Below are 20,875 nucleotides of genomic sequence, written 5' to 3' on the forward strand. Positions count from 1 at the left end.
TTTGGGCCTCACTGTTTCTTCCTTTTTACTATTTAGAAAGTACCCCGTTCTATCATTTTTAGGCCCAAAGTGGTTGACCTCACAGTTGCCTACATTGAAATCCATTTGCTGCAGTTTTCCTCCATTCACTTAATCTATTAACATCCCTTTGTAGATACACTGCTTACAGTGCCACCTATCTTTGTTTCATCAGCAAAGTTGGATATGTGGCTCTCTTTCCCCATCATCTAAGTCATTCATAAATACAGTGAATAGTTGAGGCCCCAACACAGATCCCTGCAGGACACCAATAGTCACATCCTGCCAATTTGAGTACCTGCCCATTATCCCTACTCTCTGTCTCCTGCCGCTGGGCGAATCTCCCAACCAGGTCAATAGTTTGCCCTCAATTCCATGGGCTTCAACTTTAGCTAACAATCTCTTATGAGGGACTTTATTGAAGCCTTCTGGAAGACCATGGCCCAGATATTCCGATCGCAGGCCTCCCACGGGCGGAGGACTGCAATCTGGAAAAATCTGTGCCCTTACCTGAGGGCTCCCGGAACGCGCACAATTCCGATGCTGGGCCTCTCCAAACTGCCAGTGCGCAGGGCCCACGTATCCCAGAGGCGCAGGTAGTTCGCAGCATCCCTGGGATCACGTGGGCCATGGGGAGCCAATCACAGAAGGGACTCTCCATTCATACATTTGACAGGAAGACCTCTAGCAATTTCCCCACAACAGATGTTAGGCTAACTGGCCTATAATTCCCTGGTTTCCCTCTCTCGCCATTCTTAAAAAGCAGAGTGACATGTGCAATTTTCCAATCTAAAGGAACAGTGCTGAATTGAGAACACTGGAATATTTAGCTCCCAGTCATGCTCAGCTTGTAGCCAGGCCTCTATGATGGCTATTACATCATACCCTTTAAACTGAATTTGTGCTTCTAATTCACTTGTTTTATTCCTTATATTTGTGTATTTGTGCACAGAACTCAGATCTGGGAAACTGTCCCCACCCTGTCCAAATTTCCTGACGGTGTATTTCTCACTTTCTGTACTCTGACCTTTGCTCTCAAGCCTTCTTTTTTTTATCTTCAGTTAATATTATTTCTACCCAAACCCTCCACCCACCTGCAGCACCTGCTGGGATATCATCCCAGTGCATGAACATGGTTTTGATTCTCTGCAAATGTCTTTCTTTTCCATCACCCCCAACACCCTCTCCCCTTTCCACAGCACCTTCCCGTGCAAGCGCAGGAGATGCAACACATGCCCTTTTACCTCCCCCCTTCCCACTGTCTAGGGCCCCAAACACCCCTTCCAGGTGAAACAGTGATTTACTTGTACTTCTTGCTATTTAATATACTGTATTCGCTGCTCACGATGCGGTCTCCTCTACATTGGGGAGACCAAACGCAGATTGGGTGATAGCTTTGCAGAACACCTCCGGTCAGTCCACAAGCGTGTCCTTGAGCTTCCGGTTGCTTGCCATTTTAATTCTCCGCTCCATTCCCACTCTGACCTCTCGGTCCTCGGCCTCCTACACTGTTCCAATGAAGCTCAACGTAAGCTCAAGGAACAGCACCTCATCTTTCTATTAGGCACTTTACAGCCTTCTGGACTCAACACTGAGTTCAACAATTTCAGACCATAACCATTGTTCCCATTTTTTCAGACGGCAGCTGTAGTGGATGATTCTGATATTCCCATTTACAGCTCCTCTAGGCCCATCTTTTGTTACTTAACTTGTCCCATTACTATCTTCTTTTGCCTTTCACCATCATCCCTTTTGTCATTTAATCTCTCCTGCTTTCCACCCTATCTCAGACCGTCCTTTTGTCCTTTCCTCCCCTCCCCCGTTCTTTGACCCTACACTTGCTTAAAAACTGTTACATCTCTAACTTTTTCCAGTTCTGACAAAGGGTCATCGACCTGAAGCGTTAACTCTGTTTCTCTCTCTACAGATGTTGCCTGACCTGCTGAGTATTTCCAGCATTTTCTGCGTTTCTTTCTTTTAAATGCCAGCCTCATGAGATTTGGATTCGAGGTTACTCAGGTGATTCTGACGACTGCCAACACTCCAACCATTTTGCACCTCCTGGCCTCGTGTTCAATGCATTCCTTGTGCACTTCCCTCAATCTCACTAACTAATCCTCACTGGGTGTCTCTAGGCTGTGCTTGGGAGGGTGACATTAAATCACAGGGGTGGAGGAGAGACGTGGGAGCTTTGCAGAAGCAGAGATGGATGAGTGCTACTGTCACCTGGACCCCCGGCACCCCACCTGGACCGCCGGCACCCCCACCTGGACCGCCGGCACCCCCACCTGGACCTCCGGCACCCCCACCTGGACCCCCGGCACCCCCACCTGGACCCCCGGCCCCCCACCTGGACCCCCGGCACCTCCACCTGGACCCCCGGCACCCCCACCTGGAACCCCGGCACCCACAGCTGGACCCCCGGCACCCCCACCTGGACCCCCGGCACCCTGACACTGTCAACTGTATACAGTAAACTGCAGCAAATATCAAATTTTGGACCAAATGCAACATAAGCCGAGGAATAGCACAACACTACAGTCAAAACACTGAACAGCTGCATTTTAAAAATGAAAGTAAATTCCTTTAAAGCATCGCTCGAGGTTGTAATAAATGAAACGTCATTATTTTAAAGTAATTCTCACAGGTTTAAACAATCTGTTCACTTCACGATTCAGACTCGGTGTTTGTCCCGGACTCTCGCTTACCTTAATAACCTGATCCCGGATAATGACCGGCCCGACAAAGATCAGCACTACTCCGAGTCCGGCGAACAGGAGTCCGACCACCAGCACCAGCACCAGCACCGATCTCCTCACCGTCACCCTCATCGCCACAACTCGGGAACAGCCGGCACTTGAGCAACAACCGGCACCTGGAGGAGTGGCCAGCAATTAAGGGAGGGGCGGCGCAGCACTTGTTAATAATCTAAAGAAACCGAGATTCCCAACACCTGGCCAGTCATACCGCCCAACACCTGGTCACTCACACCTCCCTACACCTGGCCAGTCACAGCTCCCAAAACCTGGCCAGTCACAGCTCCCAACACCTGGCCAGTCACAGCTCCCAACACCTGGCCAGTCACAGCTCCCAACACCTGGCCAGTCACAGCTCCCAAAACCTGGCCAGTCACAGCTCCCAACACCTGGCCAGTCACAGCTCCCAACACCTGGCCACTCATACTGCCCAACACCTGGTCACTCACACCTCCCAACACCTGGCCAGTCACAGCTCCCAACACCTGGCCAGTCACAGCTCCCAACACCTGGCCAATCACAGCTCCCAACACCTGGCCAGTCACACCTCCCAACACCTGGCAGTCACAGCTCCCAACACCTGACCAGTCACACCTCCCAACACCTGGCAGTCACAGCTCCCAACACCTGGCCAATCACACCTCCCAACACCTGGCAGTCACAGCTCTCAACACCTGACCAGTCACACCTCCCAACACCTGGCCAGTCACACATCCCAACACCTGGCCAGCCATACCGCCCAACACCTGGTCACTCACACCTCCCTACACCTCGCCAGTCACAGCTCCCAACACCTGGCCACTCGCACCTCCCAACACCTGGTCACCCACACCTCCCAACAACTGGCCAGTCACACCTCCCAACACCTGGCCAGTCACAGCTCCCAACACCTGGCCAGTCACACATCCCAGCACCTGGCCACTCATACCGCCCAACACCTGGTCACTCACACCTCCCAACACCTGGCCAGTCACAGCTCCCAACACCTGGCCACTCACACCTCCCAACACCTGGTCACTCAAACCTCCCAACACCTGGCCAGTCACACCTCCCAACACCTGGCCACTCATACCGCCCAACACCTGGCCAGTCTCAGCTCCCAACACCTGGCCAGTCACAGCTCCCAACACCTGGCCAGTCACAGCTCCCAACACCTGGTCACTCACACCTCCCTACACCTGGCCAGTCACAGCTCCCAACACCTGGCCACTCGCACCTCCCAACACCTGGTCACTCACACATCCCAACACCTGGCCACTCACACCTCCCAACACCTGGCCAGTCACACCTCCCTACACCTGGCCAGTCACACCTCCCTACACCTGGCCAGTCACAGCTCCCACACCTGGCCACTCACACCGCCCAACACCTGGTCACTCACACCTCCCAACACCTGGCCATTCACAGCTCCCAACAACTGGCCAGTCACAGCTCCCAACACCTGGCCAGTCACAGCTCCCAACACCTGGCCAGTCACACCTCCCAGCACCTGGCCACTCATACAGCCCAACACCTGGCCAGTCACAGCTCCTAACACTTGGCCAGTCATACCGCCCAACACCTGGCCAGTCACAGCTCTCAACACCTGGTCACTCACACCTCCACACACCGGGCCAGTCACAGCTCCCAACACCTGGCCAGTCATACCGTCCAACACCTGGTCACTCACACCTCCCAACACCTGGCCAGTCACAGCTCCCAACACCTGGCCACTCGCACCTCCCAACACCTGGTCACTCACACCTCCCAACACCTGGCCACTCACACCTCCGAACATCTGGCCACTCACATCTCCCAACACCGGGCCAGTCACAGCTCCCAACACCGGGCCAGTCACAGCTCCCAACACCTGGCCAGTACCCACCTCCGAACACCTGGCCAGTCACACCTCGCAACACCTGGCCACTCGCACCTCCCAACACCTGGCCACTCACACCTCCCAACACCTGGCCAGTCACACCTCCGAACATCTGGCCACTCACACCTCCTAACACCTGGCCAGTCACACCTCCCAACACCTGGCCACTCACACCTCCCAACACCTGGCCAGTCACACCACCCAACATCTGGCCACTTGCACCTCCCAACACCTGACCACTCGCACCTCCCAACACCTGGCCAGTCACACCTCCCTACAGCTGACCACTCGCACCTCCCAACATCAGTCCGGCCACACCTCCCAACACCTGGCCACTCACACCTCCCAACATCTGACCACGCGCACCTCCCAACACCTGGCCACTCACACCTCCTAACATCTGGCCACTCACACCTCCTAACATCTGGCCAGTCACACCTCCCAACACCTGGCCACTCACACCTCCCAACATCTGGCCACTCACACCTCCCAACACCTGGCCACTCACACCTCTTAACATCTGGAGTCACACCTGCCAACACCTGGCCACACTCACCTCCTAACATCTGGCCACTCACACCTCTTAACATCTGGCCAGTCACACCTCCCAACACCTGGCCACTCACACCCCCTAACATCTGGCCAGTCACACCTCCCAACACCTGGCCACTCACACCTCCCAACATCTGGCCACTCACACCTCCCAACACCTGACCACTCACACCTCCTAACATCTGGCCAGTCACACCTCCCAACACCTGGCCACTCACTCCTCCCAACACCTGGCCACTCACACCTCTTAACATCTGGCCAGTCATACCTCCCAACACCTGGCCACACACACCCCCTAACACCTGGCCACTCTCACCTCGCAACACCTGGCCACTCACACCTCTTAACACCTGGCCACTCACACCTCCCAACACCTGGCCAGTCACACCTCCCAACACCTGGCCAGTCACACCTCCCAACACCTGGCCACTCACACCTTGCAACACCTGACCACTTGCTCCTCCCAACACCTTGCCAGTCACACCTCCCAACATCTGGCCAGTCACACCTTCCAACAACTGGCTACTCACACCTCCCAACACCTGGCCACTCACACCAGCAACATTTGGCCATTCACACCACCCAACACGTGGCCACTCACACCTCCCAACAGCTGGCCAGTCACAACCCCCAACACCTCGCCACCACACCTCCCAACACCTGGCTGGTCACACCTCCCAACATCTGGCCAGTCACACCTCCCAACACCTGGCCACTCGCACCTCCCAACACCTGGCCACTCGCACCTCCCAACCCCTGGCCAGTCACACCTCCCAACACCTGGCCAGTCACAGCTCCCAACACCTGGCCAGTCACACATCCCAACACCTGGCCACTCATACCACCCAACACCTGGCCAGTCACAGCTCCCAACACCTGGCCAGTCACAGCTCACAACACCTGGCCAGTCACACCTTCCAACACCTGGCCAGTCACACCTCCCAACACCTGGCCACTCACACCTTGCAACACCTGGTCACTTGCTCCTCCCAACACCTGGCAACTCACACCTCCCAACATCTGGCCAGTCAAACCTTCCAACAACTGGCTACTCACACCTCCCAACACCTGGCCACTCACACCAGCAACATTTGGCCATTCACACCTCCCAACACGGGGCCACTCACACCTCCCAACAGCTGGCCAGTCACAATGCCCAACACCTCGCCACCCACACCTCCCAACACCTGGCGGGTCACAACTCCCAACATCTGGCCAGTCACACCTCCCAACACCTGGCCACTCGCACCTCCCAACACCTGGCCACTCGCACCTCCCAACACCTGGTCACTCACACCTCCCAACATCTGGCCACTCACACCTCCCAACATCTGGCCACTCGCACCTCCGAACACCTGGTCACTCGCACCTCCCAACACCTGGTCACTCACACCTCCCAACATCTGGCCACTCACACCTCCCAACACCTGGTCACTCGCACCTCCCAACAACTGGTCACTCACACCTCCCAACATCTGGCCACTAGCGCCCCCCAACACCTGGCCAGTCACACCTCCCAACAATGGCCACTCACACCTCCCAACACCTGACCACTCACACCTCCCAACACCTGGTCACTCACACCTCCCAACATCTGGCCACTCGCACCTCCCAAAACCTGGCCACTCGCACCTCCTAACACCTGGCCAGTCACACCTCCCAACACCTGGCCACTCACAACTCCTAACATCTGGCCACTCAAAACCTCCCAACACCTGGCCAGTCACACCTCGCAACACCTGGCCACTCAAACCTCCCAACACCTGGCCACTCACACCTCCCAACATCTGGCCACTCGCACCTCCTAACACCTGGCCAGTCACACCTCCCAACACCTGGCCACTCACAACTCCTAACATCTGGCCACTCAAAACCTCCCAACACCTGGCCAGTCACACCTCGCAACACCTGGCCACTCAAACCTCCCAACACCTGGCCACTCACACCTCCCAACATCTGGCCACTCAAACCTCCCAACACCTGGCCAGTCACACCTCGCAACACCTGGCCAGTCTCACCTCCCAACACCTGGCCACTCAAACCTCCCAACATCTGGTCACTCACACCTCCCAACATCTGGCCACTCGCACCTCCCAACACCTGGCCACTCAAACCTCCCAACACCTGGCCACTCACACCTCCCAACATCTGTCTACTCATACCTCCCAACACCTGGCTAGTCACAGCTCCCAACATCTGGCCAGTCACACCTCCCAACACCTGGCCACTCACACCTCCCAACACCTGGCCACTCACACCTCCCAACACCTGGCCAGTCACACCTCCCAACAGCTGACCACTCGCACCTCTCAACATCAGTCCGGCCACACCTCCCAACACCTGGCCACTCACACCTCCTAACATCTCGCCATTCGTACCTCCCAACACCTGGCCATTCACACCTCCCAACATCGGGCCACTCACACCTCCCAACATCGGGCCACTCTCACCTCACAACATCTGGCCAGGCACACCTCCCAGCACCTGGCCACTCACACCTCCGAACACCTGGCCAGACACACCTCCCAACATCTGGCCGCTCACATCTCCCAACACCAGGCCAGTCACACCTCCCAACATGTGGCTAGTCACACCTTCCAACACCTGGCCACTCACACCTCCCAACATCTGGCCAGTCACACCTTCCAACAACTGGCTACTCACACCTCCCAACACCTGGCCACTCACAGCTCCCAACACCTGGCCACTCAAACCAGCAACATTTGGCCAGTCACACCGCCCAACAACTGGCCACTCACACCTCCAAACACCTGGCCAGACACACCTCCCAACATCTGGCCGCTCACATCTCCCAACACCAGGCCAGTCACACCTCCCAACATGTGGCTAGTCACACCTCCCAACACCTGGCCACTCACACCTCCCAACATCTGGCCACTCACACCGCCCAACATCTGGCCACTTGCTCCTCCCAACACCTGGCCACTCACACCTCCCAACATCTGGCCAGTCACACCTTCCAACAACTGGCTACTCACACCTCCCAGCACCTGGCCACTCACACCAGCAACATTTGGCCAGTCACACCTCCCAACACCTGGCCACTCACACCAGCAACATTTGGCCAGTCACACCGCCCAACACCTGGCTGGTCACACCTCCCAACACCTGGCCAGTCAAAACTCCCAACAACTGGCCACTCGCACCTCCCAACACCTGGCCGGTCACACCTCCTTACACCTGGCCACTCGCTCCTCCCAACACCTGGCCAGTCACACCTCCCAACACCTGGCCACTCGCACCTCCCAACACCTGGCCGGTCACACCTCCCTACACCTGGCCACTCGCACCTCCCTACACCTGGCCAGTCACACCTCCCAACACCTGGCCAGTCACACCTCCCAACACCTGGCCGGTCACACTTCCCAACACCTGGCCACTCGCACCTCCCAACACCTGGCCACTCACACCTCCCAACATCTGGCAACTCACGCCTCCTAACACCTGGCAACACACACCTCACTAATGCCCTATTACCTCTGTTAAGCTTTCTGGCCCTTCCTGACCCACTCTGCTTATCTTTAGCCAGATCACTGCTCTGCTCTACAGCCTTAACATTTCTCTTACTGCTTTTAGTAACATAGAAAGATAGAAGATAGGAGCAGGAGTAGGCCATTCGGCCCTTCGAGCCTGCTCCGCCATTCAATGAGATCATAGATACATAGATACATAGAAGATAGGAGCAGGAGTAGGCCATTCGGCCCTTCGTGCCTGCTCCGCCATTCGATGAGATCATGGCTGATCCTTTAATTCAGTATCCCGTCCCCGCCTTCTCTCCGTAACCCTTAACCCCTTTTGCCCGTAGAAATATATCTAATTCCCTCTTAAATATATTTAATGAGCTGGCGTACACTGCCCTCTGTGGCAATGAGTTCCACAGGTTCACCACTCTCTGAGTGAAGAAATTCCCCCTCATCTCTGTCCTAAATGGTTTAGCCCTTATCCTTAAATTATGTCCTCTAGTTCTGTTCTCACCCGCCAAGGGAAACATTCCTTCTGCATCCAGTCTGTCTAGACCTGTCAGAATTTTATACACTTCTATGAGGTCCCCTCTCAATCTTCTAAACTCCAGTGTGTACATCCCTAAACTACATAGTCTCTCCTCATAGGTCATTCCCGCCATTCCTGGTATCAGCCTGGTGAATCGCCGCTGCACCCCCTCCATGGCAAGAACATCCTTCCTCAGATGAGGCGACCAAAACTGTACACAGTACTCGAGGTGTGGTCTCACCAGTGCCCTGTACAGCTGCAGCAAGGTATCCCTGTTCCTGTATTCTAACCCTTTTGCTATGAAGGCCAGCATACCGTTTGCCTTCTTGACCGCCTGTTGCACCTGCATGCTCGCCTTCAGTGACTGGTGTACAAGAACACCCAGGTCTCTCTGTACTTCCCCCTCTCCCAATCTATCATGGCTGATCATCCAAATTCAGTACCCTGTCCCTGCCTTCTCCCCATATCCCTTGATCCCTTTAGCCTCAAGAAATATATCCAACTCTTTCTTGAATATATTTAATGAACTGGCCTCTACCGCTCTCTGTGGCAGAGAATTCCACAGGTTCACCACTCTCTGGGTGAAGAAATTCTTCCTCATTTCAGTCCTAAATGGCTTTCCCCTTATCCTTAGACTATGACCCCTGGTTCTGGACTCCCCAGCCATCAGAAACATCCTTTCTGCATCTAGTCTGTCCAGACCTGACAGAATTTTATAGGTTTCGATGAGATCCCCTCTCAATCTTCTAAACTCCAGTGAGTATAAGCCCAATTGACACAATCTCTCCTCGTACGTCATTCCTGCCATCCCAGGTATCAGTCTGGTGAATCTTCGCTGCACTCCCTCCATGGCAAGAATGTTCTTCCTCAGGTAAGGTGACCAAAACTGCACACAATACTCAAGGTGCGGTCTCACCAAGGCCCTGTACAACTGCAGCAAAACATCCTTGTTCTTGTACTCGAACCCTCTTGTTATGAAGGCCAACATACCATTTGCCTTCTTAACCGCCTGCTGCACCTGCAGCGACTGGTGCACAAGAACACCCAGGTTTCTTTGCACTTCCCCTTCTCCCAATCTATTGCCATTCAAATAATAATCTGCCTTCCTGTTTTTGCCACCAAAGTGGATAACCTCACATTTATCCACATTATAGTGCATTTGCCATGTTTCTGCCCAATCACCCAACCTGTCCAAATCGTACTGGAGTTTCACAACATCCTCCTCACAGCATACCCTCCCACCCAGCTTTGTGTCGTCTGCAAATTTGTAGATATTACATCCAATTCCCTCGTCCAGATCATTAATATATATTGTGAACAGCTGGGGTCCTAGGACTGATCCTTGCGGTACCCCACTAGTCATTGCCTGCCACTCGGAAAACGACTCGTTTATTCCAACTCTTTGCTTTCTGTCCGCCAACCAGTTCTCTATCCAAGTCAATACCTTGCCCCCAATCCCATGTGCCTTAATTTTGCATGCTAACCTCTTATCACAGAATCACAGAAACCCCACAGTGCAGATAGAGGCCATTTCGGTCCATCGAGCCTGCACTGACACATATCCCACCCGATCCCCGTAACCCCTAAACCAACACATATCCCACCCTATCCCCTTATGCGGGACCTTATTGAAAGCCTTCTGAAAGTCCAAATACACCACATCCACTGGTTCTCCTTTATCTATTTTACCAGTTACACTTTCAAAAAATTCCAGTAGGTTAGTCAAGCATGATTTACCTTTTGTAAATCCATGTTGACTTTGTCCGATCCTGTCACTGCTTTCCAAGTGCTCTGCTATTACATCTTTTATAATGGACTCTAGCATTTTCCCCACTACCGATGTCATGCTTACCGGTCTATAATTCCCCGCTTTTTCTCTGCCACCTTTTTTGAATAGTGGGGTAACATTAGCTACCCTCCAATCCATGGGTACTGTTCCAGAGTCTATTGAGTTCTAGAAGATGACCAGCAATGCTTCTACTATTTCTAGGGCCACTTCCTTAAGTACCCTGGGATGTAGATTATCAGGCCCTGGGGATTTATCGGCCATCAGTCATTTTCCTAACACCATTTCCCTACAAATACTGATTTCTTTCAGTTCCACCCTTTCATCAGACCCTATGTTCCGCGGTATTTCTGGGAGGTTATTTGTGTCCTCCTTTGTGAAGACAGAACCAAAATATGTATTTAGCTTGGTCTGCCATTTCTTTGCTCCCAATTATAAATTCCCCCGATTCTGACTGCAAGGGGCCTACGCTTGACTTCACCAATCTTTTTCTCTTTACATATCTTTAAAAGCTTTTACAATCAGTTTTTATGTTCCCTGAAAGCTTACTCTCATATTCTATTTTCCCTTTCTTAATTAATCCCTTTGTCCTCCTTTCTTTGAATCCTAAACTGCTCCCAATCCTCAGGATTATTGCTTTTTCTGGCCAATTTTTATGTCCTCTCCTTGGATCTTATGTTATCCCTAATTTCCCTTGTTAGCCACGGTTGAGCCACCTTTTTTGTTTTATTTTTATGCAAAACTGGGATGAACAACTTCTGTAGTTCATCCATTCGGTCTTTGAATGTTTGCCATTGCCTATCCACCGTCAACCCTTTGAGTGCCATTCCCCAATCAATCCTACCCAACTCGCTCCTCAGACCCTAGTTTTTGAGTCAACTACTTCATTCTCCATCTTAATGAAGAATTCGATCATATTATGATCGCTCCGACCCAAGGGGCCTCGGACAACAAGATTGCTAATTAATCCTTTCTCGTTACTTAATACCCAGTCTAAGATGGTCTGATCTCTGGTTGGTTCCTCAACATATTGGTCCAGGAAACCATCCCGTAAACACTCCAGGACTTCCTCCTCCACAGTATTGTTACTAATTTGGTTAGCCCAATCTATATGCAGATTAAAGTCACCCATGATGACTGCTGTGCCCTTATTGCACACTTCTTTAATTTCCCTTTTAATGCCATCCCCAACCTCCGCCTTACTGTTTGGAGGTCTATATACCACTCCCACTAATGTTTTTTTCCCCTTAGTATTTCTCAATTCTACCCATACAGATTCCACATCATCAGAGCTAATATCCTTCATTACAATTGAGTTAATTCCTTCATTAACCAGTAATGCTACCCCTCCTCCCTTTCATTTTTGCCTATCTTTCCTGAATATCGAATACCCCTGGATGTTGAGTTCCCAGTCTTGGCCATCCTTGAGCCACGTTTCCGTAATCCCAACCAAATCATATTTGTTTACCTCTGTTTGCGCAGCCAATTCATCCACCTTATTACAAATGCTCCTCGCATTAAGACACAAAGCCTTCAGGCTTGTTTTTATAACGCTCTTAGACCTATTAGAATTATTATTTACTGTGGCCACGTTTGATTTAAACCGTTGATTTCTCTGACTGCCACTGTTGTTTTTCTCCTTCCTATCTTTTGCTTTTATCCTTGTTTCCCTTTCCTCTGTCTCCCTGCTCAGGTTCCCAATCCCCTTCCATTTTTGTTTAAACCCTCCCCCACAGCACTAGCAAACACTCCCCCTAGGACATCGGTTCCAGCCCTGCCCAGGTGCAGACCGTCTGCTTTGAACTGGTCCTGTTGTGTATGTACCTTTAAGAGAATAACTGGTCTCAGACTGCAATACCGGCAGTGACCACCCCTGGATAAAAGGCGCTAGTGAGCCTCTGTGTTTTTAGTTTCACTATTGACTTCCACCAGTAAAGACTTATTTTGTTCCACTCCTGCAGTCCGTGTCTCAATTATTCACGGACGTAATACTGGCAACGAGTAAGAAACGAACTTACCTGCAACTCGGCAGCACCTCAGACGACGTTATTGAAGGTCGAAGCCAGAAGAAAGAAAAAAAAAAATAATAAAATCCAAAGAAACTCGAGAAAAGGGCGTCGACCGTGGGCAACCGCCCTCCAAATCGTCGGATTGAAAACTTGCAGGAGAGACTGTCAAGAGCCAGGCTTGGTTCCCCGGTCTGTGGTTTCCCAGCTAATCGGGCTGGTGGCAGGTAGTGCACTGATCCTTCCTGGGCTGCGGCGGGCTAGAGCTCGATCGGGTGGCTTTTCAACGGGGCCGGGCAGCGAGTCGGGAAGCAAAGAGAGAGAGAGAGGGTGGAGCACACAGGGCGCGGCTGGTGCTTCGAAGTCGGGCAGCGTTCGGACCTAAGAGGAGGGAGGGAAGTGTCCCAGAGGGTCCACTCCACGATGGGAAAATAATAAAGAAAAAATATTAAACGCGCAAGAAACCATGGAAAGCAGCGCTAACAACAGCGGGGAAGAAGGCAAAGCGCGGGAGGCGCCATTTTGTTAAATTGGGGAAGAAGGCAAAGCGCGGGAGGCGCCATTTTAGATTTGCAAGATGCCGAAGACTGGCTGTATCACTGCTTTTGATAATACAATAGAGGACGGGACCACGTATGTGGAAAGAGTCGAGGTATATTTCGAGGCAAACGAAATAGCAGAGGAGAAAAAGGCATCGATATTGCTAAACTTAATGGGCGCTAGAACGTACGGCCTATTGTGGGACCTGATTACTCCAGCCAAACCGAAGGCGAAGAGTTTTAACGAAATTGTTGCTGTCCTACAGGCACACCTAAACCCTGCACTGCTGTTGATAGCAGAAAGATTTAAATTCCACAGGAGAACTCAGCACAAAGATGAGAGCAATGCTGAGTATCTTACGGAACTATGTAAGCTATCAAAGCACTGCCAGTTCGGAGCAGGACTGGCAGATACCCTATGGGACAAATTTGTCTGTGGACTCCTGAGTGAAGGAACCCAGAAGAGGTTACTCTCAGAGAAAGAGCTGACGCTAGATAAGGCTTTCAGCGTGGCAGTATCGTATGAAGCAGCAGCCAGGGGAGCTGCAGGAATTCAACAAAAACCACAGGAATACGGCACCCACGAAATGACACGGGGATTTGCAAAATGTTATCGCTGCGGCAGAACTAACCATGACCAGAAGGTCTGCTGCTCCAAAGACAAAATATGCAGGCAATGCGGGAAGATGGGACACATTGCACGAGTTTGCAGGTCTGGGAAGAAGACCAGCGACAACAAAAAGGCTACTAAGGAACCGTACAAGAAAGTACAAAAGATGACGGACAGTAGTTCCGAAGACCAGATGAGCGATAGTGAACCCGGGAACAGGAGAGTAAGCTGTCTCAAACTTCACAATGTAATCGCAAAAGAGGATCACCGAACCATTTGGGTCACCCTCACGATAGCAGGGTCCCAAGTTAAAATGGAATTGGATACAGGATCAACGCTAACCATCATGAATCGACGAGACTATGAGTGGCTATTTTCACACATACCCTTGAGAGAGACATCCATCGTCTTGACGACGTATACAGGGCAAAAGGTATACCCCAGAGGAAAAATAAGAGTGCCTGTCGAATACAACGGCAAGAAAATACGGAAATTGTATCTCTACATACTGCCAAATGGTGGACCACCGTTATTGGGACGGGAATGGATCAGGAAGATAAACTTAGATTGGCACTCCATTCATGCAATGATGGTGGATGGTAAAAAAGATGAAGACGTCACTCCTGGACGATTGTCAACAATCTTAGCTAACGCCAAAGAGGTATTTCAACAAGAAGTGGGCACGCTTAAAGGCGTAACCGCCTCGATAAAAATAGAAGAGAATGCAGTTCCCAAGTTTTTCAAAGCAAGACCGGTACCATATGCAATTCGCCCAGCCGTCGAGGCAGAGCTGGAGAATCTGGAGAAGGCGGGCGTGTTGTCTAAGGTCGACTGGAGCGAGTGGGCGACACCCATCGTTCCTGTCATGAAGAAAATGTTAAGCAATGAGTCCGGGGAGCCAAGGAAGATTCGCATCTGTGGGGATTTCAAGGTGACGGTGAACCCAGTCCTTCACACAGTACAATATCCTCTTCCAAGGATAGAAGACATCTTCGCCTCACTGTCTGGAGGGAAGCGTTTTACAAAAATTGACCTAGCACAAGCATATTTGCAGATGGAGGTTGAAGAGTCCTCTAGGAAGTATCTCACGATAAACACTCACAAAGGTCCTTACCAGTATCATCGATTGGTATTCGGAGTAGCATCGGCTCCGGCGATATGGCAAAGAGCGATGGAACAAGTCCTGCAAGGGATTCCGGGGACTCAGTGTTACTTGGACGACATCCTTGTGACAGGTGAAGGTGACAGTGAACACCTTAACAACCTAGAACAGTTGCTCACTAGACTACGGGAACATGGGCTGTGAGCCAACCGCCCCAAGTGCGATTTTTTTAAGAAACAGATATCGTATTGTGGCCACGTGATTGATGAAGATGGGTTACATAAGTCCCCTGACAAAATTGAAGCGGTTGTTAAGGCCCCAGCGCCTGAAAATGTGTCGCAACTGAGGTCATTCCTCGGATTGGTGAATTACTATCATAAGTTTTTGCCGAATTTGTCGACAATTTTGCACCCACTGAACGCCCTGCTACGAACGGGGGTAGCATGGAAATGGAGCGATGATTGTAAGCGTGCTTTTCAGAAGAGTAAGGACTTAATCACTTCAAGGGAAGTATTGGCTCACTACAACCCAGCACTGCCGTTCAGATTGGCGTGTGATGCGTCTCCCTACAGCATTGGGGCGGTACTGTCACATAAATTCCTTGATGGTTTAGAGAGGCCGATAGCTTTTGCGTCATGCTCGTTAACTTCTGCCGAGCGTAACTACGCTCAGATTGACAGAGAGGCCCTCAGCCTAGTGTGGGGGGTGAAGAAGTTCAATCACTACCTGCACGGTCAAAAGTTTACTCTACTAACCGATCATCAACCTCTTGTCCCCATTTTCAACCCTCAGAAGGGCGTACCGATAATGACAGCGCAACGGCTGCAGAGATGGTTCCTTTTCCAAGGGGCACACCAATATGACATCGAGTACAAAGGAACTAAACAGCATGGAAATGCTGATGGATTGTCACGCCTACCGTTGCCGACGGTGGAAGAAGACCTTGCAGTGGATCCAATGGAGTTATTCCACTCGACCATAGTCGAATGTCTCCCTGTGACGAATGCAAACATAGAAAAGGAAACACGGAATGACCCGACACTATCACGGGTCTATAATTTAACGGTGAAGGGATGGCCAGCACATGGCGAACCACTGCTGCCAGCATTCTCGCCGAGAAGAGAGCAGCTGTCAGTGTGCAGAGGAACCTTGATGTGTGGATCCAGAGTAGTAATTCCACCTAAGTTGACGGATAGAGTGCTCAATGAGCTTCATGAGGGTCATCTGGGTGGGGTAAAAATGAAGAACTTAGCCAGAGCGTTTGTGTGGTGGCCGGGAATCGATAGAGAAATCGAAGAGCTGACCAAGAGCTGTGCAGGATGCCAGAAGGTCCAAAACGCCCCACCACAAGCTCCTCTGCATCCATGGGAGTGGCCCTCATCTCCATGGCAAAGGGTGCACATTGACTTTGCTGGTCCCTTCATGGACTCGATGTTTTTAATTGCGGTGGATGCACATTCAAAGTGGCCAGAGGTAATAAAAATGTCCTCAACCACCACGGAAAAAACTATCACAGTTTTACGAACCATATTCGCCAGGAATGGGCTGCCTGAACAGATTTGCTCTGACAATGGACCACAGCTTGTGTCTGAAGAGTTCCGGAGGTTCTTAAAGAACAATGGTGTTAACCACTACACATCTGCCCCATATCATCCAGCCACTAATGGATTGGCCGAGAGGTTTGTCCAAACATTCAAGAAGGCTATCAAGGCAATGTGTAATGAAGATATACCCCTACAACACAAGGTGGACAACTTCTTGTTTGCCTACCGGAATGTGACACATGCGGTTACCAACCAAACCCCAGCCATGATGTTCTTCAACCGAAGACTACGATGCCGCTTGGATTTGGTTAAGCCAAACATCAGAAGAGATGTGGAGAACAGGCAGTTTCAGAATAGAATGAAAGGCCGACCAGGAGTTTTAAGATAGGTCAACCAGTTTTGGCCCGCGACTACCGCACTGAGAAATGGCAGCCAGGAACGATTCCACCCAAACTTCAGCATAAAGTGCTAAAGGAACTTCACGAGGGGCATCTGGGTGGAGTGAAAATGAAGAACCTAGCCAGAGCGTTTGTGTGGTGGCCAGGTATCGATGGAGACATCGAAGAAATGACCAAGAGCTGTCTAGGATGCCAGAAGGTCCAAAACGCCCCACCACAAGCCCCTCTACATCCATGGGAGTGGCCCTCATCTCCATGGCAAAGGGTACATATCGACTTTGCTGGTCCATTTATGGACTCAATGTTCTTAATCGCGGTGGATGCACACTCCAAGTGGCCGGAGGTAATAAAGATGTCCTCCACCACCACGGAAAAAACCATCACAGTATTAAGGACCATATTTGCCAGGAATGGGCTGCCAGAACAGATCTGTTCTGATAATGGACCGCAATTTGTGTCCGAAGAATTCAGGAAGTTCTTAAAAAACAATGGGGTTAAACACTACACGTCCGCCCCATACCATCCCGCCACCAATGGATTAGCTGAAAGGTTTGTCCAGACCTTCAAGAAGGCCATAAAGGCCATGGGTAATGAAGACATAAATCTACAACATAAGGTAGATAACTTCTTGTTGGCGTACAGGAATGCAACACATGCGGTCACGAACCAAACTCCCGCCATGATGTTTTTCAATAGAAGACTAAGATGCCGGCTGGATTTGATCAAGCCAAACATCAGAAGGGACGTAGAGAACCGGCAATTTCAAGGCATGAATGAAAGGCCAACTAGAACCTTCCAGATAGGTCAACAAGTTTTGGCCCTGGACTACCGCACCGAGAAATGGCAGCCTGGAACTATTTGCACACGACTAGGACCGCTGATGTATACCGTGAACATTGGTGAAAGCATAATAAGGCACCATGTTGACCAGATCATAGAGTCATCCGAAAAGGACCAACCTACTCCACAACTCTATGCGCCTAATGATGAAGCAGAGATACCCATAGTATCTACCTCCGATCCGTTAATACTGGAATCAGATGAACCCGACACTGGCATTGAAGCCGAATCGACCTTGCCAAAAGAACCGACTACACCACCGAAAACTACTACACCACCGAGGCGTTATCCGGACTGAGTCAGGAAGCCTCCAGAGAGACTGAATCTGTGAACTGTGTTTACATGAAGTTGTGTATGTATGTTATGATGTTATGTTTAATGAGGAATATATACTGTTAAGCTAAAAAGGGAGGATTGTAGTGTATGTAACCGTTCCACCTTTCACAGAATCACAGAATCACAGAAACCCCACAGTGCAGATAGAGGCCATTTCGGCCCATCGAGCCTGCACCGACACATATCCCACCCTATCCCCGTAACCCCTACATCAACACATATCCCACCCTATCCCCGTAACCCCACGTATTTAATCCCCCTAACACTAAGGATCAATTTATCATAGCCAATCAACCTAACCCGCACATCTTTGGACTGTGGGAGGAAACCGGAGCACCCGGAGAAAACCCACGCAAACACGGGGAGAATGTGCAAACTCCACACAGACAGTCGCCCGAGGCCGGATTGAGAACTATTTTAAGGGTTGCACTACTTTATCTTGGCTGCTGTATACTGTAATACCAGTGGTGACCACACCAGTATATAAGTGCTGTGTAATGATTTATTGGGCAGTTCCGCCCTGACCTTTGACTAGTAAAGACCTGTTAAATGTTACTCTTGTGGTCTGTGTAGTAATTCTCAATATAACACTCAGACTTAACACAGACAGACCCGGCTACCAAGAGAGGACAGGATATGCTCTCACTGCAGTCAGGGAGTGGTGGAGACAGAGATGCACTTCCTCACAGCTTGTAGAAAATATCAGGGCATAAGGGAGAATTTCTACCCAAAATTCACAAAAATATGCCCGGATTTCAGAAATTTGAATGACGACCAAAAACTCCCATACCTACTAGGGGAAGAGAGAAATTGTATAACACTAGCGGCACACTATGTTACAGCTTGCCATAAACAGAGGGACAACCACTAAATATAAGAAAAGAGTATATATAAATTATATGAAAGTATATTTATACACTCAGGGATATATCTGTTTATACACTGTATGGATAGATCTGTATTTTAGTGAACAAACATGAATGTTTTTCGATGCTTTGGCAACATAAGATGTAACTTGTCATGCCAATAAAGCGATTTGAATTGAATTGAATTGAATTGAGAGAGAGAGGGGGGGGAGAGAGAGAGAGGTGGGGAGAGAGAGAGAGAGAGAGGGGGAGAGAGAGAGAGAGGGGAGGAAGAGAGGGGGTGGAGAGAGAGAGGGGGGAGAGAGAGAGGGGGAGAGAGAGAGAGGGGGGAGAGAGAGAGGGGGGAGAGAGGGGGGAGAGAAGGGGGAGAGAGAGAGAGGGGGGAGAGAGAGAGAGGGGGGGAGAGAGGGGGGGAGAGGGGGGAGAGAGAGAGAGGGGGTGTGGTAAACTACTGTTATACCTGCCTGTGTGGGTGTGAGGGGGTGTGGTAAACTACTGTTATACCTGCCTGTGTGGGTGTTTGTATTCCACTGTGTACATGTCTGTACATGCCTCGGCTGACTCCTCCCACGAGTCCAGGTATAAAGGTGACTGCTCCACAGTCCCTCTGTATTCTGGACTGGTCGACCACTCGAGGCACACCTTCATTCTCTTGTTAATAAAAGCCTGTTAGTTACTCGCTTAACCTCAGTCTTTTGAGTAATTGATAGCGCATCAATTTTATTAACAAGATTTTTTTATAATGGAGAAGATCCTCACACCAGCATGCCTGGACTTAGACCATCGGGAGGCGGACGCATCCACCAAGTTTGCTCACTGGCTTAGGTGCTTTGAAAGATTCCTGATTGCCTCCGCTGCAACGGTCAAATCGGATGAGGACAAACTGGATGTCCTGACCTCCAAAGTGAACCACCGAGCGTACTCGGTCATCCAGGATGCGACCTCGTACACGGCTGCTCTCAAGCTCCTCAAGGACCAGTACACGCGCCCAGTGAACGAGGTGTACGCCAGGCACCTCCTGGGGAGTCGTAAACAACAACCTGGGGAATCGACCGAGGAATACCTTCAGGCACTGTCTGTGCTTGGCCGGGCCTGTGGTTGTAAGGATGTAAAGGCCGCCGTGTACACAGAGGAACTTATCCGGGACGCTTTTGTAGCGGGCCACAGGTCCAATTACACCCGACAGCGACCTCAACAAGGCCTCTGAACTCGCACTATCATTGGACGCAGCCTACCGGGGCATGGATGCCTACTCCTCTGCACCGTGGATGCCGCGGGGAACGACAGCCTGGGACATGGTAGGACCGTCTCATAGCGCCGTGCCACCCCAGCCACATCCCAGCAACGGCCCAACTACCGCAGCAGTGTCCCAAGGCCAGAAATGTTACTTCTGTGGCCAGGCCAAACACCCCAGAGCGCGCTGCCCGGCGAAAAATGCGATCTGCTCGGGCTGCGGGAAGAAGGGACACTACGCCAGCGTCTGCAGGGCCAAAGCCACCCCAAACCCCAGCAGCGCCGCATGTGGGCCGTGCGGGCCGCCACCTTGGGCCTCCCCAGCCATGTGCGAACCACCAGAACAGCAGCCATTTTGGACGCCTCCAGCCACATGAGGATCATGGACGCCGCCATCTTGGACGCCAGCAGGGACTCAGC

At 51.2% G+C, this 20,875-nt stretch overlaps 1 pseudogene across 1 annotated transcript in view; it reads right to left on the bottom strand.

The window, feature by feature from the left end:
- Positions 1-2,849, bottom strand: part of LOC147104966 (scavenger receptor class B member 1-like) — a 56,731-nt pseudogene extending 53,882 nt beyond the window's left edge. Inside the window, exon 1 of the transcript XR_015072383.1 lies at positions 2,727-2,849. The product of XR_015072383.1 is annotated as a scavenger receptor class B member 1-like (transcript). The remainder of the gene's footprint in view (positions 1-2,726) is intronic.
- Positions 2,850-20,875: the final 18,026 nt, after the last annotated feature.

Source organism: Somniosus microcephalus, chromosome 19 (assembly GCF_052327205.1).
Source record: "Somniosus microcephalus isolate GS21.2 chromosome 19, FLI_Smic_1.0, whole genome shotgun sequence".
In the NCBI taxonomy this organism is placed as follows: domain Eukaryota; kingdom Metazoa; phylum Chordata; class Chondrichthyes; order Squaliformes; family Somniosidae; genus Somniosus; species Somniosus microcephalus.